At 39.1% G+C, this 22,992-nt stretch overlaps 1 long non-coding RNA gene across 1 annotated transcript in view; it reads left to right on the top strand.

Annotated features, from left to right (window-relative positions):
• The first annotated feature begins 520 nt into the window (after positions 1 to 520).
• Positions 521 to 22,992, top strand: part of LOC134483493 (uncharacterized) — a 40,047-nt gene continuing 17,575 nt past the window's right edge. Inside the window, exon 1 of the long non-coding RNA XR_010060329.1 lies at positions 521 to 814. This is a non-coding gene — a long non-coding RNA (uncharacterized LOC134483493). The remainder of the gene's footprint in view (positions 815 to 22,992) is intronic.

Genomic DNA, 22,992 nt, shown 5'->3' with positions numbered 1-22,992 from the left:
ATTAAATTGACATAGAATTTAACAGGTTTGTTTTCCTAAATTATCTCTAAATGATTTCCTGACCATCATGGCACTTCAGGATACTTCAGACACACTGAGTATATTGCTTGACCAGGGTTCAAAATGAACATTTCTTTCATTAATGCAAGCAGCACGTTGCAGGACGGTCTAATAGAAATAAAATTCTAATCAGGGGTGAAGGCTCACACATGTAATAACGGCCCTGGATGAAAGTGACACTGGCAGATTGCAAAGATTAAGCAGCAAGCTGTACTTGCCAGCCCGAAGGCGTCAGAATGAGAATGATTCAGACCAAAATGGACTCTTTATAATTAATAGTCAGGAACTAGATTCAAGCAGCCAGAAAAATGCTCAGCCTGCAGGTGCCACTGGCTGTTTTATTTAATGTTCATTAGAGCCAGAGATCAGATTAAATTATCTTTTATCCATTTTCCTTTTAATTTCTCTGCTTCTGCTGCAGTGTAAAGGGAGGGGGGGAGGGGAGAGAGATGAAACAATAGCTTTGATCTAAATCTCCCTAGATACAGCAGGGTTTTGATCTCCATCCCTTGGTTTGAGATCTCTCTCCTGATTGGCCCTTCCTCCCTTCTCCATTTGAATGCACACACTCAGCAAATCAAATGCAGACAGAGCTAATAAAAGTGAGGGAGCACAGGGCTTTCGCAAGTCAGGCTCCTGGCTGGAGTCCAGCTCTAAGCTGGATCCAGGCTCTAGCCAGGGCTTGACTGCACTCTGCTCAATAGAGAAGGGGAACTGTGAGACCTGTAGGAGAATGAGCCAATAGAAGTGTAGGGTAAGTGATGTGCGGTGGGATATTGGAATTTCCTGCAGCTATCTTTAGAGTCATTCAGTGCCTGATTTCTCTGTTTGGAAATTTATTTCTGCATGTGTAGCCACTGATATATCACTTTCCATCACTTTTACCCAGCCATCCATCTTGGATTTATCTGAAAGAAAGGTGATTCATCTTTAATTTCAATATCTAACAGAGACTGGAGGCTTAATATTTCTCATACTCCCTTCATAACCTGCTATGTAAATAGTTGCTATTTAATTACTTCTCTCAGTGACCCTACAGAACTTTGAAAATTTAGAGCTAAAATATTTATTAAGAAAGATCGCATTTATGGTTGCAGATTCATTTCATACCATATATTATGATTTGAGTTTCTCCTTCCCACCCCTGCTAGATACTCTGTGATAATCTATCCTCCCAAATCATTTCTATTTCTTTCTCTGTCTTTATTTAGAAGATAAACAGATGTATGATACCACCACCACCACTAATTCACAAGAAAAGGATAAAATAAATTAAAAAAAAACAAGAAAAAATAGCTAGGGTAAAAGTACAGGATACTTAGGTGTTAGACACACATGGTCACACTCATAGAAATTACATAAACACACCGAAGCAACAACCTTAATATATAAGCAAGGAAACTGTCAGGTCAAAAAAAGGCCCTGACAATGTGTTATGAGACAAAATTCCTCTAAAAATGAAATTGTGTGTTTTCTGTGGGAGCCATCCATCTCCAGTTAAGTCCTATCCTTTTGAGGAATTCTTATATGCAGTGAGACTCCACCGGAGAAAAAGAAATTTTATTGTTCTTAGTTATCAATTTGAGAGAGCTTTGGATTTGCAGATAATGTCTTTTGCTGGGATTCTCTTACCTGATACCCAGTGTCCATTCTTAGTTATTGATGAACTCTAACAGTAACATCCTCCTTTATTTCCATCCTGTTACCATCAATAAGTTTCACAGAGTATGTTTGCCAAACCAGGTGTATATCTCAACTGTTTTGTGGCAAATATATTTGCTTATTTTTCCTCTTCTGTATCTGCTATTATTTGAGATCTGATGAAGGAAAGAAACAAACCATATCCCCATAGAAAGAACCTTCCTTCCACAGTGTAATTTCTCTTTTATATTTTTGTTGATTCTTGAGATTATGATTTTATTATAACTTGTAGCATTTTCTTTCTCTACACATTCTTCCATATACCCATTTACACTCTCTTTTATATTTACGTCTTCCTTTTTTCTAATTTGTATCACATGTATATTCATAAATGTACATTTCACATATAAACAGTTCAGTCTGTAGAATATTAATTATATGCTTTTTTCAGGGCTGATTAGTGGATTTGTACTCTTTACTTAATATATAGTGTGTGCTTGTCACCATCTGTTTCTACCAGTCACTTCAGTGAGGTGTCATATATGTTAATATAATTAAATTATTTTGAGTCTCTTGAAATTGTAAACCATTTGCAATCATATTTATTATGTTTTGTTGTCATGTCTACTGTATTCCCTGTCCCTTGCCCTCAAAGTTTGTGATGCTGCAACCATTTAATGCATTTTTTTTTTTGTTATGGTGACCACTAACAATTCAGTCAGCTTCATTGCTACTTTAAAACTGTAGTTTTGTTACTAGACCTATGTGCGACACATCTGATGATAGAGAGCCAATCCCTGACACTATTAATGGCACTCTGCTATGTTTGCAGACAGAAGCCTAGCATAACTGTTCACTGAGAATCTTCACTTAGCAGTTGATGAAAACAGATGCAAAGATCTGCAGCGTTATATATGGTAGAGCTTGTGAGTCTTGCAAAAGAGTAGGGGGAAGGATTGAGAGAGCCAGTGGTGTCAAAGTCCCATAGGAGCTTCCCATTCTCTGTTGAGTGTTGTGGGAATTGTGTGCATGGGACTTGGAGGAGAGGAAGGACGGGGCCTGAAATCAGGATCGAAAGTTAATAAATTAATTATTGACCAAAAGAGAATAAAGTTTAACTTCATTTCTTCCCTTTATTGCCCTATACACCTTTCCACATACCAATTCTAACGCACCTTTTTGGTCTCTTTTTACTAAATGATATCGAATATATCTAACTACATACATATTCTTATATAGGAACTGTTCATAGCTTGTATGTTTCTTTCAAGGCTGATTGTTTAAACTTGTCCTTTTCACTTAGTATATAGTGTCTGCTTTTCTGCATCTGTTTCTACCATTCATCACAGTACTGAGTGTCCCTTTGGAACTGTAAACCATTTTTATTGAATTTATTACATATCATTTTGTGACTATTGTATATATTGTCAGTGATTCTTATCCTTCCTAATGCTGCAAGGCTTTCATAAAGTTCCCCATATTGTTTTGACCCTCACCCTTAAAATTATTTTATTGCTTCTATAAAACTGTAATCTTGCTACTGTTATGAATTGTAAATTAAATATCTGTGTTTTCTAATATTCTCAGGTCATCCCCGTAAAAATTTCCTTCAACCCAAATGGGTCTAAACCCACAAGTTTAGGATCACTGCCTGATGTTAATTGTTCCCTGAAAAGTCTCATTCTTGTACAATATTTTGAGAGGATAAGAATTCATCGTTAGGAGCTATGGTCTAGAAACACGCCTTGGAGACAATTTAGCAAAGCATATAAAACAACAGAAGTATTTCATAACTTAGAAATCTCAGCAGAATAAATTATCATGCTGCAAAGTTAATGGAATAATGGATTATGTTATAACTAGGTAAAAATTCTCATAGACCTGATATTTAAATAAATAGGAACAGAGAGAGGAGGGGAACCGGCGGGTTACATCACCATTTTACGGTACACAACATCTTTTCAAAATCCTTTTCATTTTTCATCAGATTGGGGAAACAAGCGGGTTTCCAGGAAGTCTCATGGTAACTTACTAAGTGTTGCTTTTCCTATCTCCATAGGCATTATAAATTGGAGGCTCACTGCATGAACTCCAATATTGATCTGAGTTATTATTAGGAGCTTTATACTAGGGATGTGTTCCAAGATCAGGATGTCTGAATGGAACTGATTTGAGGAAGATGTAGGAAACAGAGCCCTAAGGGTAGAGTCTAGCATGTTATGATCTCCTTTGTAACAAAGTTACCACGATACCCAAGTAGAGTCAGATATATTGCACAATTTTAAGAATTCACTATATTTCAGATAGTGATTACAATCTCTGAAATTTTAATACTTCAATGATCAGATTGCTTTTACCTGAATCCATTTTAATTTAATATTAATTTATATTGAAATCTAAACTTACATTAATATTTTGTTATCTTATAATAGTACAATGCTAATTTCTGATAACTGCTTCTTTGAAATGGGAAATCAATGGGAATATTTGGTTACACTAATAATTATAAAATTTTTATTGACCAAGACTGAAAAGTAGCCATAGTGGTGTATGAATATAATTATTCTTATGCACCCAAATACGCGAGTCATTAAAAGCCCATCAGCTCCTACAGATTCACCATGAGAACCATACTTTGTTGAAATCACATTATATATTACAAGTGCAATCATTGAAAATTTCATGTGGGACTTATTACTATTTTGTAATTGAATATAATTTAAAATTTAAAAATTTCATTCATTTACCTAATAGAAATTTATCATACCTACCATTACTCCACTAATCTCAATTCTAATTTCATGTTCTCCTTCTATAATAACTTATCATTCATAATCATTGATTTTTAACTAGTATGTATTCATGAGGTAAATAAAAACACAAGATTATTCAACAGTTTCAGCAATGAAACAGAATGAAGAGACACTAGGTTTGAGAGAAAACATAAGCACTGAGGTACAAATTATTTATGCCAATCTAGAAATGGCCATATAGGTATCATGGGTTGTCTTTAGTCTACAAATATATCTATGGTTAATTCATCCTAATTTTACAATATATCAGATATATGACATGACTCTATTTTTTCCTCTCAATTCTATATCTTATCAGGAGTTTAGAAGTAGAGTAATTGTAATCTCTTGATTCTACTAAGTCTATATCTATGCTTTGCTGACGTGTATTTGAATTTGTTCTTCTGTACATTGTCTTAGGTTTACTATTGCCGTGAAGAAACTCCATAATAAAAAACACACTGGCGAGGATAGGGTTTATTTGATTTTTCACTTCCATATAATAGTACATCATGGAAATATATTAGGTCAGGAACTCAAATTGGGCAAAACCCTGCATATAGTAGCTACTACAGAGATTATGGAGAGGTACTGCCTACTAGCTTGTTCTGATAGGTTTGCTCAGCCAGCTTTCTTTGAGAACCTAGAACCAACAGCCCATAAATGGCATCAACAACAATAGGTTGGGCTGTCTCTCACCAATCATTAATTGAGAGAATGCCCTACAATCATTAGCTACAGTCATATCTTATAGAAGCAGTGTTCAATAGATGTTTCCTTCTCTCTAATGACTCTACACTGTATAATATTCATAATAAACTAGCATCCACACACATGGAACTCTGGTGCAAGTGACAGAAACACTAGATTTCTCACAGTGTTCCAAGCCTCAGATGTTCTACAATACCTCCTCAAGTCTTCAAACATCTCACAACCTGGGTAACATTTGTACACCAACTTTGGCTGCCAGCATGAAGTATAATCTTGATCACCACTGGAAAACAGCTTCTGTGTGGTAATCTCAGGGTATAATTACTAGAATTTTTAAAATCAATGATTGTAACATTTCTTAATCACAACCTATTCTTCAGCCCCAGTTTGTCAGCATTCATTGACCCAGGAAAAAAGTTTTTGCTATAGTGTGTCTGCTCTCTCTCTCTCTCTCTCTCTCTCTCTCTCTCTCTCTCTCTCTCTCTCTCTCTCTCTCCCCTGCTCTCTTGCCCTCTGTCTCTGCCACCCCCTCATTTTGTGTGTGCAGCAGGACCATCTAGAAATTCCAATAAGTCAGGGATGTAAGAAGCTTCCTGGACTTAATGAGAATGGCCTTAGCTGAAATGCCCAACAATGGGAATATGTAACCTAAAGTGACCACCACCTGTAGAAAGACATAGGCCCCATTTGAAGCATGGTTCCATCCACCCATCTTCAAAAAAAAAATGACCCATAATTGTTACTGTCTAAAGAAATGGATGACTGAAATGGAGCAGAGACTGAAGGAAAGGGTCAACTTGGGATGCATCCCATGATCAGGTACCAAATCCTGATATTCTTCCTGATGACATGTGCTTGCAGACATGAGTCTAGCATGGCTGTCCTCTGAGAGGCTCTATGAGCAACTGACTGAGACAGATGCAGATACTTATAGCTAACTATTGAACTGAGGTCGAGAATGCCTACGGATGAGTTAGGAGAAGGGCTGATGAAGCTGAAAGGGATTGTATCCCCATAAGAACAATACTATTAACTAACTGGGACCCCCTCAGAGCTCCCAGAGACAAAGACACCAACCAAAGCGCTGGTTCATGGCCGCTGTTACATGTGTAGCAGAGGACTGCCTTGTCTGGCCTCAGTGGATGAAAATGTACTTATTCTTGTAGAAACTTGATTCTACAGGGAAGGGGGATGCTGGCAAGCTGAGGTAGGAGTGGGTGCATGGTTAGGGGAGCACCATCTCAGAAGAAAAAGTGGAGGGCTTACATAACTCATTGAGGGGGAACCAGGGAGGGGACCACATTTGAAATTTAAATAATTAAATAAAATTATAATAAAAAGAAAATAGAATATTTCTCATATATTTTATATCACATAGTATATTCTCATATATCATAATACCCTAATTATAGTTCTGCTCTCTTTTTCCTCCTATATATACCAGAATATATACTGTATGTCAAAATTATATCATACTTTTCACTGTGAATAAAAGAGAGATGGATTTGAATCTTCAATTATGTATCTCAGACAGACCAAGGTTTGTAAGAGGGAAATTATTATAGATTATACTGCATGTGTAGGGAAATCATAGGGTAAATACAGGAAAAGTATACCTGACAACTTGTCTTCTAGAGAAATGTCTAGTCATCAATTAAGAGCCTCTAATACACTGTGAGTACACACTGAATCCTATAAGCTCCCCTGCAATCAAAGCTACTAGTTTAATATGCTTATCTATGGTGCATCTCCATCATATTTATAATCAGTTAGAAAGTTAGGTCCTATCTTCTACAGCTTTGAAATTTAACATTACTGACTCCTGCAATCATAACATCATATATATAGGTGTAGGATTAATGGTGGAGTCCCGAGTCCATCCGGCCACAGCCTTCTGTCTGCTCAGGAAGGCAGGGCATGAGAAGTTTGACCTTGCTTACTCCACGAAGACTCTGGGCAGATGCTCCGGGGTGGGGAAGCAAGGTCTGAGCACAGGACACAGCTGGGGCTCGCTTGGAGGTCCCTCGCCTGTAAGGAGGCCTGGGCCATCTGGTTCTCAGGTTCTTGACCATCCAGGCGCTGCTGAGATTCTGCAGAAGAGCTGAGAATGGAGTCGGGGTCTGAGGGGCTGGATCTAGCCCAGGGCTGAAAGAAAAGTGGAGAGGAAGCTCTGGCTGATTCTGCTGGGAGAATCTTTTGGCTGGTTGGCTGTGGGCTTGAGCTTGGTGGCAGCTGCTGCTGAGAGTGCAGGGAGGCCTTCTGCAGATTAGACTGTGACTCTGTAGGTGAAGGGCTTCTCTGCAGCTCCTTACACAAATCCCTTGAAACGAGGCTGTCCATAATTTTAAGGCATTTACTGTCATGGAGGAAAGTGGATGAGTAAAATGATACCCTACTTCTCAGAGTGGGCCTGAGATTAAATACCTTTGGCAGGGAGGAGTGTCTGGGAAGGGAAATTCATTGGCTAAGCCTACAGGCCTTTAGGTACCTCACTACAATGGAGATATGTCTTGAGCCTAAATTACCTGTGGTCATGTCCTTTACCTGTGATGGGGCTTGGGGCATAGCCCATACATGGTCAGAAATCTCTGGAAGGCTGTTGGCAAGTGTCCTGCTTGGTTTCCTGGGAGTCTGGAGAAACTGCAACTGTGTCTTTCAGGCTCTCCCTGAACCAGAAACCAGGGTGTCTTACACTGCCCCACATCTAGGGCACTTCAGTTTTATGTAAAAAGCTTCAGGATAGTTTTTCCCCTATTTTCTTTTCATAAATGACTCTGAAACTGGACAATCAGAATCACAATCCCTCTTTGAGTTATGGAATTTTATCCTGTCTGTAAGATTTTTTATTATCAGTCAAGGTAAATATCTGCTTCATGTTAATTGTTACATTACGACCCAGTATTATAAGCAATGAGTCATTATCCATGAAGCACGTTTTCCCTCATACTCATAATCTGTACTGGATAGTTTTTTATTTTGATACAACTTGGATATATTTTTGAAAATGAATCTTAATTTAGTAATTATGTCTTTCAGTTTGACCTGTGCACAATTTTTGCATCTCTCCTTGACTGATGCTTGCTTTTGCTGGTTAATGCTGAGTCTTTTCTCTCCTTGGCAATTTCCTAATGAAGACATTGCAAAACTCCCAGTGAAATTGTGTGGTAAGCCAGAACTCACAACTTTGTCAATGTACTAGTTGGAATGGAAGGGAGTATACACTGTATACTTGATCCAAATACCTTGCTATTCTATGGATGCAACTAATCTTGATAAGAGATCACTATAGGCACACATCATATTTTGTACCTTAAGCATTTGAGAGGAAGCTATGCTTGGTAAGTATTGTATGAAGTAGAAGTCCTGGCCAGTACACTCAGTCTCACATGTAAAAGGGTTTGAAAATTCCACAGGTCTGAGGCAATGGTTCCTAGACATGATTGCTGTCCCCATGTGTAAGTAAACACATTTGTTCTGTGTAATTTTGATAAACATACTACTGCCTTGCCCAGGAGTGTGTCTTGAGCTCTGGCCCTTCTGCCTTAGCACCCAGATCAGCTGCCACCATCACCACTTCCAGCTTGCCGTGGAGCTGCCCTTGCTCTGGCTGATCCCAACATTTTGTCCCTCATGGCTTAGGTTCACCAAGCCACCATCGCTTACCACTCTACCTACCGTTGCTCTATGGATGAAAAACACTCAGACAGCTTTATTATTTTGGAATTTGCCTATGAATAATTGCTCGTCACAAAATTTCCTGCCCTAAACTTAGCTAGTCTGTATCAGCTAACTCCTGCCAACATCCTTGGCCCTTGCTGGAGGTGGAGACTTCAGGCCCCAGCTACCACGAGGCCACATATGACTGCTGCTTTCTTCTCATCCCAATGAGTATCAGCAAAAGACTATTCTCTTTCCCTGCATCTCCTTTGTCCTCATGGGGCCCAGAAGTCCCACCTGTCCCCTCCACCTATCAATTGGCTTCCAGCCTCCTTTATTGACCAAATCAAGGACTAATTAGGGAAACAGATTTTACTATCAGCACCTCACCCTACACATCTTCTTCTAGAATATCATCAGATCTCCACTAGTTCTTAACATTTTATATTGCTGTACTTATCATTTGATAATTATCAGCTTGTTTCTATCGGCAGACTGTAAACTATCCCATTTTTGAATATAAAAGAATATGAGGATATGGAGGCTATTATTGTCTTCCTGTTCTGCTCCCCATAATTTTTGATACATATGTCTACCTTTCCTTCCTTTCTCTCAAATCATTCCCACACCATCCTCCTTGTTCACTTTTAATTATATAACCTCTTCTTATTCTTTTTTTGTATAAGTGCACATAGAAGCACAAAAACTCACAAGCACTCACACAGGCATACTCGAATGCTGCGTGCGTGCATGCACATGCGGGCGGGCACTCACACACACACATAAATGAAAATATCAACAATACGTGTTATGTGAGTTTAAAAAAACAGTTTTGTGGGTTTTCCATTTTTATTCGATATGTTTTATTCACATTAAAAATATTATCCCATTTTATGGTTTACCCTCTGGAAAACCCCTATCACACCGCCCCTCCCCCTGCTTCTATGAGGGTGCTCCTCCATCCACCCACCCACTCCCCCCTGCCTCCCTGCCCTTGCATTCCCCTTCACTGTGGCATTGAGCATTCACATGAGCAAGGGCCTTTTTACCCATTAATGCCTGACAAGACCATCCTCTGCAAAAAATGGGTGGCTCCTTGTGTACTCTTTGGTTGGTGGTTTAGTCTCTGGGAACTCTGAGGGGGTCTGGTTGATTGATATTGTTGTTTTTCCTATGGGGTTACAAACCCTTTCAGCTCTTTCAGTCCTTTCTCTAACTCCTCTATTAGGGACCCCTTGTTCAGTCCAATGATTAGCTGTCAGCATCTCATCTGTATTTGTTAGGCTCTATCAGAACCTCTCTGGAGACAGCTATAGCCGGCTTCTAACTGCATGTACTTTTTGGCATCCCCAGAGGTGTCTGGGTTTAGTGACTATATGGGATGGATCCCCAAGTGGAATAGTTTCTGAATGGCCTTTCCTTCATTCTCTGCATCACAGCTTGTCTCAAAATTTCCTCCTGTGTGTATTTTGTTCCCCTATCTAAGAAGGACTAAAGCATCCACCCTTTGGTCTTATTTCTTGGGCTTCATTTGTTTTGTGAATTGTATCTTGCTTATTCTGAGTCTATTCACTTATCAGTGAGTGCATATCATGATGTGCTCTTTTGTGACTGGGTTTCCTCCCCCAGGATAATATTTTCTACTTCTGTCCATTTGCCTAGGAATTTCATGAAGTCATTGTTTATAATAGCCAAGTAGTATTCCATTGTGTATATGTCCCACTTTTTCTGTATGCATTCCTCTGTTGAAGGGTTCTTTTAAGCTTCTGTCTATTATAAATAAGGTTGTTATAAACATAGTAGAACAAGTATCCTTGTCATATGTTGGAGCATATTTTGGGTATATGCCCAGGAATAGTATAGCTGGGTCCTCAGGTTGTAGTGTATCCAATTTCCTGAGGAACCTCCAGATTGATTTCCAGAATGGTTGTACCAGTTTGCAATCCCACCAAAAATGTAGGAACATTCCTCATTTTCCAGATCCTTAGCAGCACCTGCTGTCACCTGAGTTAAGGTGGTATCTCAGGGTTGTTTTGATTTCTGATGACTAAGGATGTTGAACATTCATTTAGGTGCTTTGTGATCATTCAGTGTTCCTCAGTTGAGAATTCTTTGTTTAGTTCTTTTTCCCATTTTTAATAGGGTTATTTGATTTAACTTCTGTGTTATCCATTTTTACTAGGTTTGAAAATCTTTTTCAAAATATTTTCTTACTTTTATTTTTTGCAGTGCAGCCATTATCCTCAATCCCCTTCCTAGACTGACTCCCCATACTTCTTCATCTCGTTCCTCCTTCTCCCTGTCTCCAAGAGGATGCCCCCTCCTGCCAGGCCTCCCCGTACCCTGGGGCCTCAAGTCTCTTGGGGTTTTGGCACATCTTCTCTCCCTGAGGCCAGGCTCAGTGTCTGAGAGATCTTCGGGGTGCAGGTTAGTTGAGACTGCTGGTCTTCCTATGGGGTTTCACTTGTCCTTAGTTTTTTTCTAGTATTTCCCTAATTCAAACAATGGGGTCCCTGACTTCAGCCCATTGCAGGGCTCCCATTAACATTACAGGGCAGCCATGCTATTCTCATGCCAGTAAGAATACAGCAGCCTTGATGATACTGTCAGGCCATGGACTCTCCCCTTTAGATGGATCCCAATTTGGGTCGTCTCCCGACCTTCTTTCCCTCAGTGTCTTCTCCATTTTTGTCACTAAAGTTCTTTTAGACGGTAACAATTCTGGTCAGAGTTTTTGACTATATGATGGCAACCCCATCCCTCCTCTGGATATCCTGTCTTTCTACTAGAAGTGGACTCTACAATTTCCCTTTTCCCACTGCCAGGCATTTCATCTAAGAGTTCTGAGAGTCTCTCACATTCCAGGTCTCTGGTATATTCTAGAATGTCCCCTGATGCCCAATTCTCATATACACATATCTTTATTCATTTTGGTGGCTCTCAAGGTTTCTCTCATGTTTTTCCCCACACCCAACCCAATACCTGACCCTTTTCCCCCTTTCCTCTCCAGCTCCCCTCTCCCATCCAGACAATCCTTCACTCTACTTCTTGTAATTGCTTACTTCTCCCTTCCAAGTGGGATTGAAACATCCTCACTTGAGCCCTACAACTAGTTAACTTTGTTGATTTTTGTGGCTTGTATGCTAGGTACTCCGTATTCTTTACTTGTTTGGCGAATATTGGCTTATTAATGAGTACATACCATGCATGTCCTTTGGGTCTGAATTACTCGGGATGATATTTTCTAGTTCTGTCCAAAGAGTGGATACAGAAAATGTGGTTTATTTACACAATGGAATGCTATTATACTGTTACTACTGAGGACATCAAGAATTTTAGAAACTTTTTATCTAATAATATATTTTTTAGCAATTTTAAAATTTAAAATTTGTCACATGAAAATTAGTAAATGATATTTTAAGCCCTCACTTAATTTGCATCAAATAATTTTTTTCTTTTTCTTTTTTTTATTAACTTGAGTATTTCTTTTTTTTAATATTTTTTTATTAACTTGAGCATTTCTTATATACATTTCGAGTGTTATTTCCTTTCCCCGTTTCCGGGCAAACACCCCCCTCCCCCCTCCCCTTCCTTATGGGTGTTCCCCTCCCAACCCTCCCCCCATTGCCGCCCTCCCCCCATAGTCTAGTTCACTGGGGGTTCAGTCTTAGCAGGACCCAGGGCTTCCCCTTCCACTGGTGCTCTTACTAGGATATTCATTGCTACCTATGGGGTCAGAGTCCAGGGTCAGTCCATGTATAGTCTTTAGGTAGTGGCTTAGTCCCTGGAAGCTCTGGTTGCTTGACATTGTTGTACTTTTGGGGTCTCGAGCCCCTTCAGGCTCTTCCAGTTCTTTCTCTGATTCCTTCAACGGGGGACCTATTCTCAGTTCAGTGGTTTGCTGCTGGCATTCGCCTCTGTATTTGCTCTATTCTGGCTGTGTCTCTCAGGAGCGATCTACATCCGGCTCCTGTCGGTCTGCACTTCTTTGCTTCATCCATCTTGTCTAATTGGGTGGCTGTATATGTATGGGCCACATGTGGGGCAGGCTCTGAATGGGTGTTCCTTCAGTCTCTGTTTTAATCTTTGCCTCTCCCTTCCCTGCCAAGGGTATTCTTTTTCCTCATTTAAAGAAGGAGAGAAGCATTCACATTTTGATCATCCGTCTTGAGTTTCATTTGTTCTAGGGATCTAGGGTAATTCAAGCATTTGGGCTAATAGCCACTTATCAATGAGTGCATACCATGTATGTCTTTCTGTGATTGGGTTAGCTCACTCAGGATGATATTTTCCAGTTCCAACCATTTGCCTACGAATTTCATAAAGTCGTTGTTTTTGATAGCTGAGTAATATTCCATTGTGTAGATGTACCACATTTTCTGTATCCATTCCTCTGTGGAAGGGCATCTGGGTTCTTTCCAGTTTCTGGCTATTACAAATAAGGCTGCGATGAACATAGTGGAGCACGTGTCTCTTTTATATGTTGAGGCATCTTTTGGGTATATGCCCAAGAGAGGTATAGCTGGATCCTCAGGCAGTTCAATGTCCAATTTTCTGAGGAACCTCCAGACTGATTTCCAGAATGGTTTTACCAGTCTGCAATCCCACCAACAATGGAGGAGTGTTCCTCTTTCTCCACATCCTCGCCAGCATCTGCTGTCACCTGAGTTTTTGATCTTAGCCAATCGCACTGGTGTGAGGTGAAATCTCAGGGTTGTTTTGATTTGCATTTCCCTTATGACTAAAGATGTTGAACATTTCTTTAGGTGTTTCTCAGCCATTCGGCATTCCTCAGCTGTGAATTCTTTCTTTAGCTCTGAACCCCATTTTTTAATAGGGTTATTTGTTTCCCTGTGGTCTAACTTCTTGAATTCTTTGTATATTTTGGATATAAGGCCTCTATCTGTTGTAGGATTGGAAAAGATCTTTTCCCAATCTGTTGGTTGCCGTTTTGTCCTAACCACAGTGTCCTTTGCCTTTCAGAAGCTTTGCAGTTTTATGAGATCCCATTTGTCGATTCTTGATCTTAGAGCATAAGCCATTGGTGTTTTGTTCAGGAAATTTTTTCCAGTGCCCATGTGTTCCAGATGCTTCCCTAGTTTTTCTTCTATTAGTTTGAGTGTGTCTGGTTTGATGTGGAGGTCCTTGATCCACTTGGACTTAAGCTTTGTACAGGGTGATAAGCATGGATCGATCTGCATTCTCTACATGTTACCCTCCAGTTGAACCAGCACCATTTGCTGAAAATGCTATCTTTTTTCCATTGGATGGTTTTGGCTCCTTTGTCAAAAATCAAGTGACCATAGGTGTGTGGGTTCATTTCTGGGTCTTCAATTCTATTCCATTGGTCTATCTGTCTGTCTCTGTACCAATACCATGCAGTTTTTATCACTATTGCTCTGTAATACTGCTTGAGTTCAGGAATAGTGATTCCCCCTGAAGTCCTTTTATTGTTGAGAATAGCTTTAGCTATCCTGGGTTTTTTGTTATTCCAGATGAATTTGCAAATAGTTCTGTCTAACTCTTTGAAGAATTGGATTGGTATTTTGATGGGGATTGCATTGAATCTGTAGATTGCTTTTGGTAAAATGGCCATTTTTACTATATTAATCCTGCCAATCCATGAGCATGGGAGATCTTTCTATCTTCTGAGGTCTTCTTCAATTTCTTTCCTCAGTGTCTTGAAGTTCTTATTGTACAGATCTTTTACTTGCTTGGTTAAAGTCACACCGAGGTACTTTATATTATTTGGGTCTATTATGAAGGGTGTCGTTTCCCTAATTTCTTTCTCGGCTTGTTCCTCTTTTGTATAGAGGAAGGCAACTGATTTATTTGAGTTAATTTTATACCCAGCCACTTTGCTGAAGTTGTTTATCAGCTTTAGTAGTTCTCTGGTGGAACTTTTGGGATCACTTAAATATACTATCATGTCATCTGCAAATAGTGATATTTTGACCTCTTCTTTTCCGATCTGTATCCCCTTGATCTCCTTTTGTTGTCTGATTTCTCTGGCTAGAACTTCAAGAACTATATTGAATAAGTAGGGAGAGAGTGGGCAGCCTTGTCTAGTCCCTGATTTTAGTGGGATTGCTTCAAGTTTCTCTCCATTTAGTTTAATGTTAGCAACTGGTTTGCTGTATATGGCTTTTACTATGTTTAGGTATGGGCCTTGAATTCCTATTCTTTCCAGGACTTTTATCATGAAGGGGTGTTGAATTTTGTCAAATGCTTTCTCAGCGTCTAATGAAATGATCATGTGGTTCTGTTCTTTCAGTTTGTTTATATGATGAATCACGTTGATGGTTTTCCGTATATTAAACCATCCCTGCATGCCTGGGATGAAGCCTACTTGATCAAGGTGGATGATTGTTTTGATGTGCTCTTGAATTCGGTTTGCCAGATTTCATTGAGTATTTTTTGCGTCGATATTCATAAGGGAAATTGGTCTGAAGTTCTCTGTCTTTGTTGTGTCTTTGTATGGTTTAGGTATAAGAGTAATTGTGGCTTCGTAGAAGGAATTTGGTAGTGCTCCATCTGTTTCAATTTTGTGGAATAGTTTGGATAAAATTGGTATGAGGTCTTCTATGAAGGTTTGATAGAATTCTGCACTAAACCTGTCTGGACCTGGGCTCTTTTTGGTAGGGAGACCTTTAATGACTGCTTCTATTTCCTTAGGAGTTATGGGGTTGTTTAACTGGTTTATCTGTTCCTGATTTAACTTCGATACCTGGTATCTGTCTAGGAAATTGTCCATTTCCTGAAGATTTTCAAGTTTTGTTGAATATAGGTTTTTATAGTAAGATCTGATGATTTTTTGAATTTCCTCTGAATCTGTAGTTATGTCTCCCTTTTCATTTCTGATTTTGTTAATTTGGACGCACACTCTGTATCCTCCCGTTAGTCTGGCTAAGGGTTTATCTATCTTGTTGATTTTCTCAAAGAACCAACTTTTGGTTCTGTTGATTCTTTCTATGGTCCTTTTTGTTTCTACTTGGTTGATTTCAGCTCTGATTTTGAAAATTTCCTGCCTTCCTCTCCTCCTGGGTGTATTTGCTTCTTTTTGTTCTAGAGCTTTTAGGTGTGCTGTCAAGCTGCTGACATATGCTCTTTCCTGTTTCTTTCTGCAGGCACTCAGCGCTATGAGTTTTCCTCTTAGCACAGCTTTCAGTGTGTCCCATAAGTTTGGGTATGTTGTACCTTCATTTTTCATTAAATTCTAAAAATCTTTTACTTTCTTTCTTTATTTCTTCCTTGACCAGGTTATCATTGAGTAGAGCATTGTTCAATTTCCACGTATATGTGGGCATTCTTCCCTTATTGTTATTGAAGACCAGTTTTAGGCCGTGGTTGTCTGATAGCACGCATGGGATTATTTCTGTCTTTCTGTACCTGTTGAGGCCCGTTTTTTGACCAATTATATGGTCAATTTTGGAGAAAGTACCATGAGGAGCTGAGAAGAAGGTATATCCTTTTGCTTTAGGATAGAATGTTCTATAAATATCTGTTAAGTCCATTTGGCTCATGACTTCTCTTAGTCTGTCGACATCACTGTTTAATTTCTGTTTCCATGATCTGTCCATTGATGAGAGTGGGGTGTTGAAATCTCCCACTATTATTGTGTGAGGTGCAATGTGTGTTTTGAGCTTTAGTAAGGTTTCTTTTACGTATGTAGGTGCCCTTGTATTTGGGGCATAGATATTTAGGATTGAGAGTTCATCTTGGTGGATTTTTCCTTTGATGAATATGAAGTGTCCTTCCTTATCTTTTTTGATGACTTTTAGTTGGAAATTCATTTTATTTGATATTAGAATGGCTACTCCAGCTTGCCTCTTCTGACCATTTGCTTGGAAAGTTGTTTTCCAGCCTTTCACTCTGAGGTAGTGTCTGTCTTTGTCTCTGAGGTGTGTTTCCTGTAGGCAGCAGAATGCAGGGTCCTCGTTGTGCATCCAGTTTGTTAATCTATGTCTTTTTATTGGGGAGTTGAGGCCATTGATATTGAGAGATATTAAGGAATAGTGATTATTGCTTCCCGTTATATTCATATTTGGATGTGAGTTTATGTTTGTGTGCTTTCATTCTCTTTGTTTTGTTGCCAAGACGATTAGTTTCTTGCTTCTTCTAGGGTATAGCTTGCCTCCTTATGTTGGGCTTTACCATTTATTATCCTTTGTAGTGCTGGATTTGTAGAAAGATATTGTGTAAATTTGGTTTTGTCATGGAATATCTTGGTTTCTCCATCAATGTTAATTGAGACTTTTGCTGGATACAGTAACCTGGGCTGGCATTTGTGTTCTCTTAGGGTCTGTATGACATCAGTCCAGGATCTTCTGGCCTTCATAGTTTCTGGCGAGAAGTCTGGTGTGATTCTGATAGGTCTGCCTTTATATGTTACTTGACCTTTTTCCCTTACTGCTTTTAATATTCTTTCTTTATTTTGTGCGTTTGGTGTTTTGACAACTATGTGACGGGAGGTGTTTCTTTTCTGGTCCAATCTATTTGGAATTCTGTAGGCTTCTCGTATGTCTATGGGTATCTCTTTTCTTTAGGTTAGGGAAATTTTTTTCTATGATTTTGTTGAAGATATTTACTGGTTCTTTGAGCTGGGAGTCTTCACTCTCTTCTATACCTATTATCCTTAGGTTTGATCTTCTCACTGAGTCCTGGATTTCCTGTATGTTTTGGACCAGTAGCTTTTTCCGCTTTACATTATCTTTGACAGTTGACTCAATGATTTCTATGGAATCTTCTGCTCCTGAGATTCTCTCTTCCATCTCTTGTATTCTGTTGGTGAAGCTTGTATCTACAGCTCCTTGTCACTTCTTTTTGTTTTCTATATCCATGGTTGTTTCCATGTGTTCTCTCTTGATTGCTTCTATTTCCATTTTTAATTCCTTCAACTGTTTGATTGTGTTTTCCTGGAATTCTTTCAGGGATTTTTGTGTCTCCTCTCTATGGGCTTCTACTTGTTTATTTATGTTTTCCTGGAATTCTTTCAGGCATTTTTGCGATTCTTCTTTGTAGGCTTCTACTTGTTCTCTAAGGGAGTTCTTCACGTCTTTCTTGAAGTCCTCCAGCATCATGATCAAAAATGATTTTGAAACTAGATCTTGCTTTTCTGGTGTGTTTGGATATTCCATGTTTGTTTTGATGGGAGAATTGGGCTCCGATGGTGCCATGTAGTCTTGGTTTCTGTTGCTTGGGTTCCTGCGCTTGCCTCTCGCCATCAGATTATCTCTAGTGTTACTTTGTTCTGCTATTTGTGACAGTGGCTAGACTGTCCTATAAGCCTGTGTGTCAGGAGTGCTGTAGACCTGTTTTCCTCTCTTTCAGTCAGTTATGGGGACAGAGTGTTCTGCTTTCGGGCGTGTAGTTTTTCCTCTCTACAGGTCTTCAGCTGTTCCTGTGGGCCTGTGTCTTGAGTTCACCAGGCAGCTTTCTTGCAGCAGAAAATTTGGTCTTACCTGTGGTCCCGAGGCTCGAGTTCGCTCGTGGGGTGCTGCCCACGGGCTCTCTGCAGCGGCAGCAACCATGAAGACCTGTGCCGCCCCTTCCGGGAGTTTCAGTGCACCAGGGTTCCAGATGGTCTTTGGCTTTTTCCTCTGGCATCCGAGATGTGTGTGCAGGGAGCAGTCTCTTCTGGTTTCCCAGGCTTGTCTGCCTCTCTGAAGGTTTAGCTCTCCCTCCCACGGGATTTGGGTGCAGAGAACTGTTTATCTGGTCTGTTTCCTTCAGGTTCCAGCGGTGTCTCAGGCAGGGGTCCTGCCGCTCCTGGGCCCTCCCCCACGGGAGCCCAGAGGCCTTATACAGTTTCCTCTTGGGCCAGGGATGTGGGCAGGGGTGAGCAGTGTTGGTGGTCTTTTCCGCTCTGCAGCCTCAGGAGTGCCCACCTGACCAGGCGGTTGGGTCTCTCTCGCACAGGGTCTGGGAGCAGAGAGCTGCTGCGGGCCGGGATCCGTGGGTGTGGGACTTCCGGTAAACACAGAACATGCTGGTCCTAGAGGAATTCTGCTTCCCTGTGTCCCAAGCTCACCAGGCAGCTTTCTTGCAGCAGAAAAGTTGGTCTTACCTGTGGTCCCGAGGCTCAAGTTCGCTCGTGGGGTGCTGCCCACGGGCTCTCTGCAGCGGCAGCAACCAGGAAGACCCAAATAATTTTCAATTTGTGTGTACAGTGTCATATTTTAATAAGTTTTAAAAATAGAAAATATGATTGCAATCCTCTCTTATATTTTCACGAAAATTTAAGGATACATGATTTCTTGTGTTTCTGTAAAAATTTTATAATTAATTTGAGCATGAGAAAAAAATGAAGAATATATATTGGACCTTGAACCTCAGTGTACAGAATTTCTATATTGCTTTTGAGAAACTTTCATCAAAGACAGTCACCAAACCTAGCTCGTAGTATAGAAAACAACAGGCATTACTTATCTCCTTTTTAACTATTAATTTCGTGAGACATTTTCTGTTTGTTTTTCAATTATTAATTTCTTACAGGTAAAGTACACCCAAGACTTTAGTGTTTTCATGTATTTTCATATTTCCTAGCATATGTTTAATGTGTAATTTTGTGTATGTCTGTCTCTGTTGAAATGAATGCTGTTCTTTCCAACTAGATATAGATTGTGATTTTTGCCTTAGAAACACATGCACTACATTTTGTACACTAATTTCCCAGAGGATATTGCCCAGTAAATGTTGTGTGCATTGGTAACTACTTGTATCATTTTCTTTCTATTTTTTGAAAAATCACCAATTGTTCTAGGGTTTTAGGTATTTTCATCCATTTACTTTTGTTAAATTTCAGTACTGTAATTTTTTCAATTCAAATTTATTAAATTCCCGTACTTATTCCTGGGAGTCTCCCCTGTCACAGGTCTCAGGCTGGTCCCAGTAATGACCCCTATTAATTTCTCTTCTCTCTACCAGTCTTCTACTACTCTCCTCCCTACTTCTGACAGCCATTCCCCTCCTCACTCTGTCTCCATCCAGATTCCACCTCATACAATATCTGTTTTATTTCCCTTTCTGTGTGAGATTCATGCTTTCTGCCTTGGGCCCTTCTTATTACTTAGTTGCTTTGGGTTCTTTTTCTTCTAGAACATACAGGTAATTGGCCATGACTTGTCTTTTTCAACTCTAAAAAATGTAGAAGTGGATTTGTGGCTAGGTAGAGATTACAAATATAGGAGGAATCTATTCATAGAGTTATATGAAAGCTATCATTCTTTTTGGGGAAAGAGTGTCTGATTTAAATTTGATTTGGGAGTACAAGGAAGATCTAGATGAAGATATGAATGATGGATTTGGGAATAGTAATGATTTTGTACTTGATATGGGAAAAGAGAAATGTACCTGAAGAAAATTTACATAAATTAGGGCAGATTAGAGAGGGAAATTTTACTTGATGGTTTTTCTTGACAGGAGAGTAGGAAGAGTAATGGGCAATATGTAAAATAAAGCATTAAAGTGAGGGTGCATGGACAGTGTCTGTGCTTTCTGGTTTTCGTTGTCAGATATATTTGACAGATAAAAACCTGGTTTATACATCAGAATGCCACATCAATAGCAGAAGTATCAGTAAGCAGCTGCAGAAGCAACATGGCTACTACAGCAGGTACTGAAAAAATATGTCTAATGATGAGTTTCAACCTTGAAATATATTTCTTGTGTAAGGTAACAACCATAGCAAAAGCATGGGGGATGTAAGTTTGTTATTGGCCTCCAATAGAGCAGTTATATAGTAAAGAAGAGTAATTGAAAATTTAGTGTTCCTTACAGCTATGAAGTTTAAAGGTGTAAGAGGGCCTAGATTAGACCAGCTATAGAGAACAGTGTATAGCACCACCAAATAGGAACTCATGGAAGTCCTGTACAATTACTTTAGGTATTTGAGGCCATTATCATTAAACACAATTCAACCCTGAAATTCCTATTCCTAGAGTTACAGAAATCATCAACATGGCATAACTTTATTAATTTCTGTAGTTTCGTGCATATATATATATATATATATATATATATATATATATCTCGAACAACTGCTGAAACATTAGCAGTTTAATATTTCTCAAATATAGTCTGTGTGCATTCATAGAGGACTAAACTTTTTGCCTAACCTGTTGCATCTAATGGCTCGACCATGGAGAAGAATATTTCTTGCCAATAGTTATTAAGCTAGCAGTGAGAAGTTTTGAAATTCTACCATCCACAAGTATCATGTATTACTATTCATTTTGTATTCTTATTTTGGGAGTTTAAAGATACAACTCTGTCATATACATTAATCACACATTTTTACACCAAACACAGTGTACCTCTGAATTACACTGTTTGGCATAACTTTTTTCCTTTACCACGATAGGATTCTACTTTATTGGCCAGAAATATTACACGGGGATTTGAGCTGAAAATTCTCTAAGGCCTAATATTTACATAATGGAGTTACTGGAGGAAAAGTACTAAATCCATGAATTTGCCTAAACGTTTTGTAGCACTCTCAGCTGCAGTGTTCACCTTAAACTAGCATGGTGGTTAGGAGAACAAAAATATAATGCTGCATTAAATAGAAAACTCTTTACCACTTTAAAATTGTAAGAGAATTTAAAATCAACCTACGGGAAACTACATTACACCTTAACATTTTCACAGAACTTGGCTTCATCTGTTATGTGGAATGTAAGGTAGAGTCCTCTGTGTATTCTTGTCCCACCACATCCTAGTGGCCCACAGAGATCGAACAACACAGGCACTTTGCCATTTCTAACTATTTAAGAAACTGAAATTGAAACCCAAGGATGATCTTAGAGGAAATTTCAGAGGTGTGATACAGAAGACTGCAGGTTTACATAGAGCAGGAAGCCTGGAATTATATCAAAATGTTTATTTTTCTTTTAATGTGAAAGATACATGAGAGGAGCATTGGATCAGGCAGCAACACACTTACCTTAAATCATGAGCACCTGCGTTTATTTATCGACTAACCAAAAATTATGGATAGTGTTGTGGTTATACAATTCTAGAACGTAGCCAATGACAGATCTCTGAATATTTCTGGTTGGCAAAACTGAAATTTAGTGAAAACTGCTGTCTAAAATTAGCCAGTGGTGGTTGATATTTGAAACCTAACATTATCTGCTGAACATAACAGCAAGTTGCACAGATAAGTTCTTGGCAGTTAAGAATGCATATACAAGACTTCTACCTTAGCAAGTAGCTAAAAACATACTACATCAGTATATTTAATGAAGTGCTGATGAATGTAGAGTCAGATTTATTCAGGGGTGTTTTCTCTCAAAGACTTTAATAATTCCATAGATTTGCACGCATCTGTGCACAAGCAGGCTGTCCTAAACATGTATTATTAATACTTGGATACAGGCCTCCATAATTTTGTAGTTTGACTAGTATGTATTTCTGTCGTTGTTGATTTAGGTTGGTTTGGTTTGGTTTGATTTGGTATTGGTTTTGTAATGAGTCTATCTATTTGAAAGAGAAGTGCTTGACAAGGTGAGAAGACTAAACTTATCCTTGGGTTTGACCATAAATGATTATAAATTGTAATTAGAAATTATGTTGCTTTAATATATTTGTGGTTGTAGATTTTCCTCCTGTAACCATAACTTTACTATGGCAGAGGAGTTAAGTAGGATACCAGTACTAAGCATGATCTCTCTCTTGTTCATTAGGTCATATGTTCAGTTAGAGAGCTGTTTGTCATTTCCCAGATTTATGTGCAAATATTGCACGCCTAGGATTATTTTACTTCTCTTGGTCAGTGTTCTCATATCCATCATATTTGGGTTAAATTTTTGGTTGTCCTCCTCTTTGGTAAGCTTGTGTATACTTGATAAGTACATGTAGAGAATACTTCCATATAGAATTCATAGGAAACCTTGCCTCAAATGTGTCAGAAAAATTGTAAGGCCCAGTAGTCAGAAAATTGGTTGTGATATTCTGTCTTTTAGTAATATCAGATTGAGACTGAGCAACATGATTGACCAAAAATCAGCTGAATAAGGTGATTTAAATGAACTCTCCAAAGAGGATGAAGTAAAGTCCACAAGGGCTCAGCCATACACAAAGTATCATAGACAAATGAGACTATTTGAGAAAGGCAGATACTGGCTTTTTG

Source organism: Rattus norvegicus, chromosome 1 (assembly GCF_036323735.1).
Source record: "Rattus norvegicus strain BN/NHsdMcwi chromosome 1, GRCr8, whole genome shotgun sequence".
NCBI lineage: Eukaryota > Metazoa > Chordata > Mammalia > Rodentia > Muridae > Rattus > Rattus norvegicus.
Note: the sequence above shows the minus strand (reverse complement) of the source record. Positions and strands in the feature narration are given on the sequence as shown.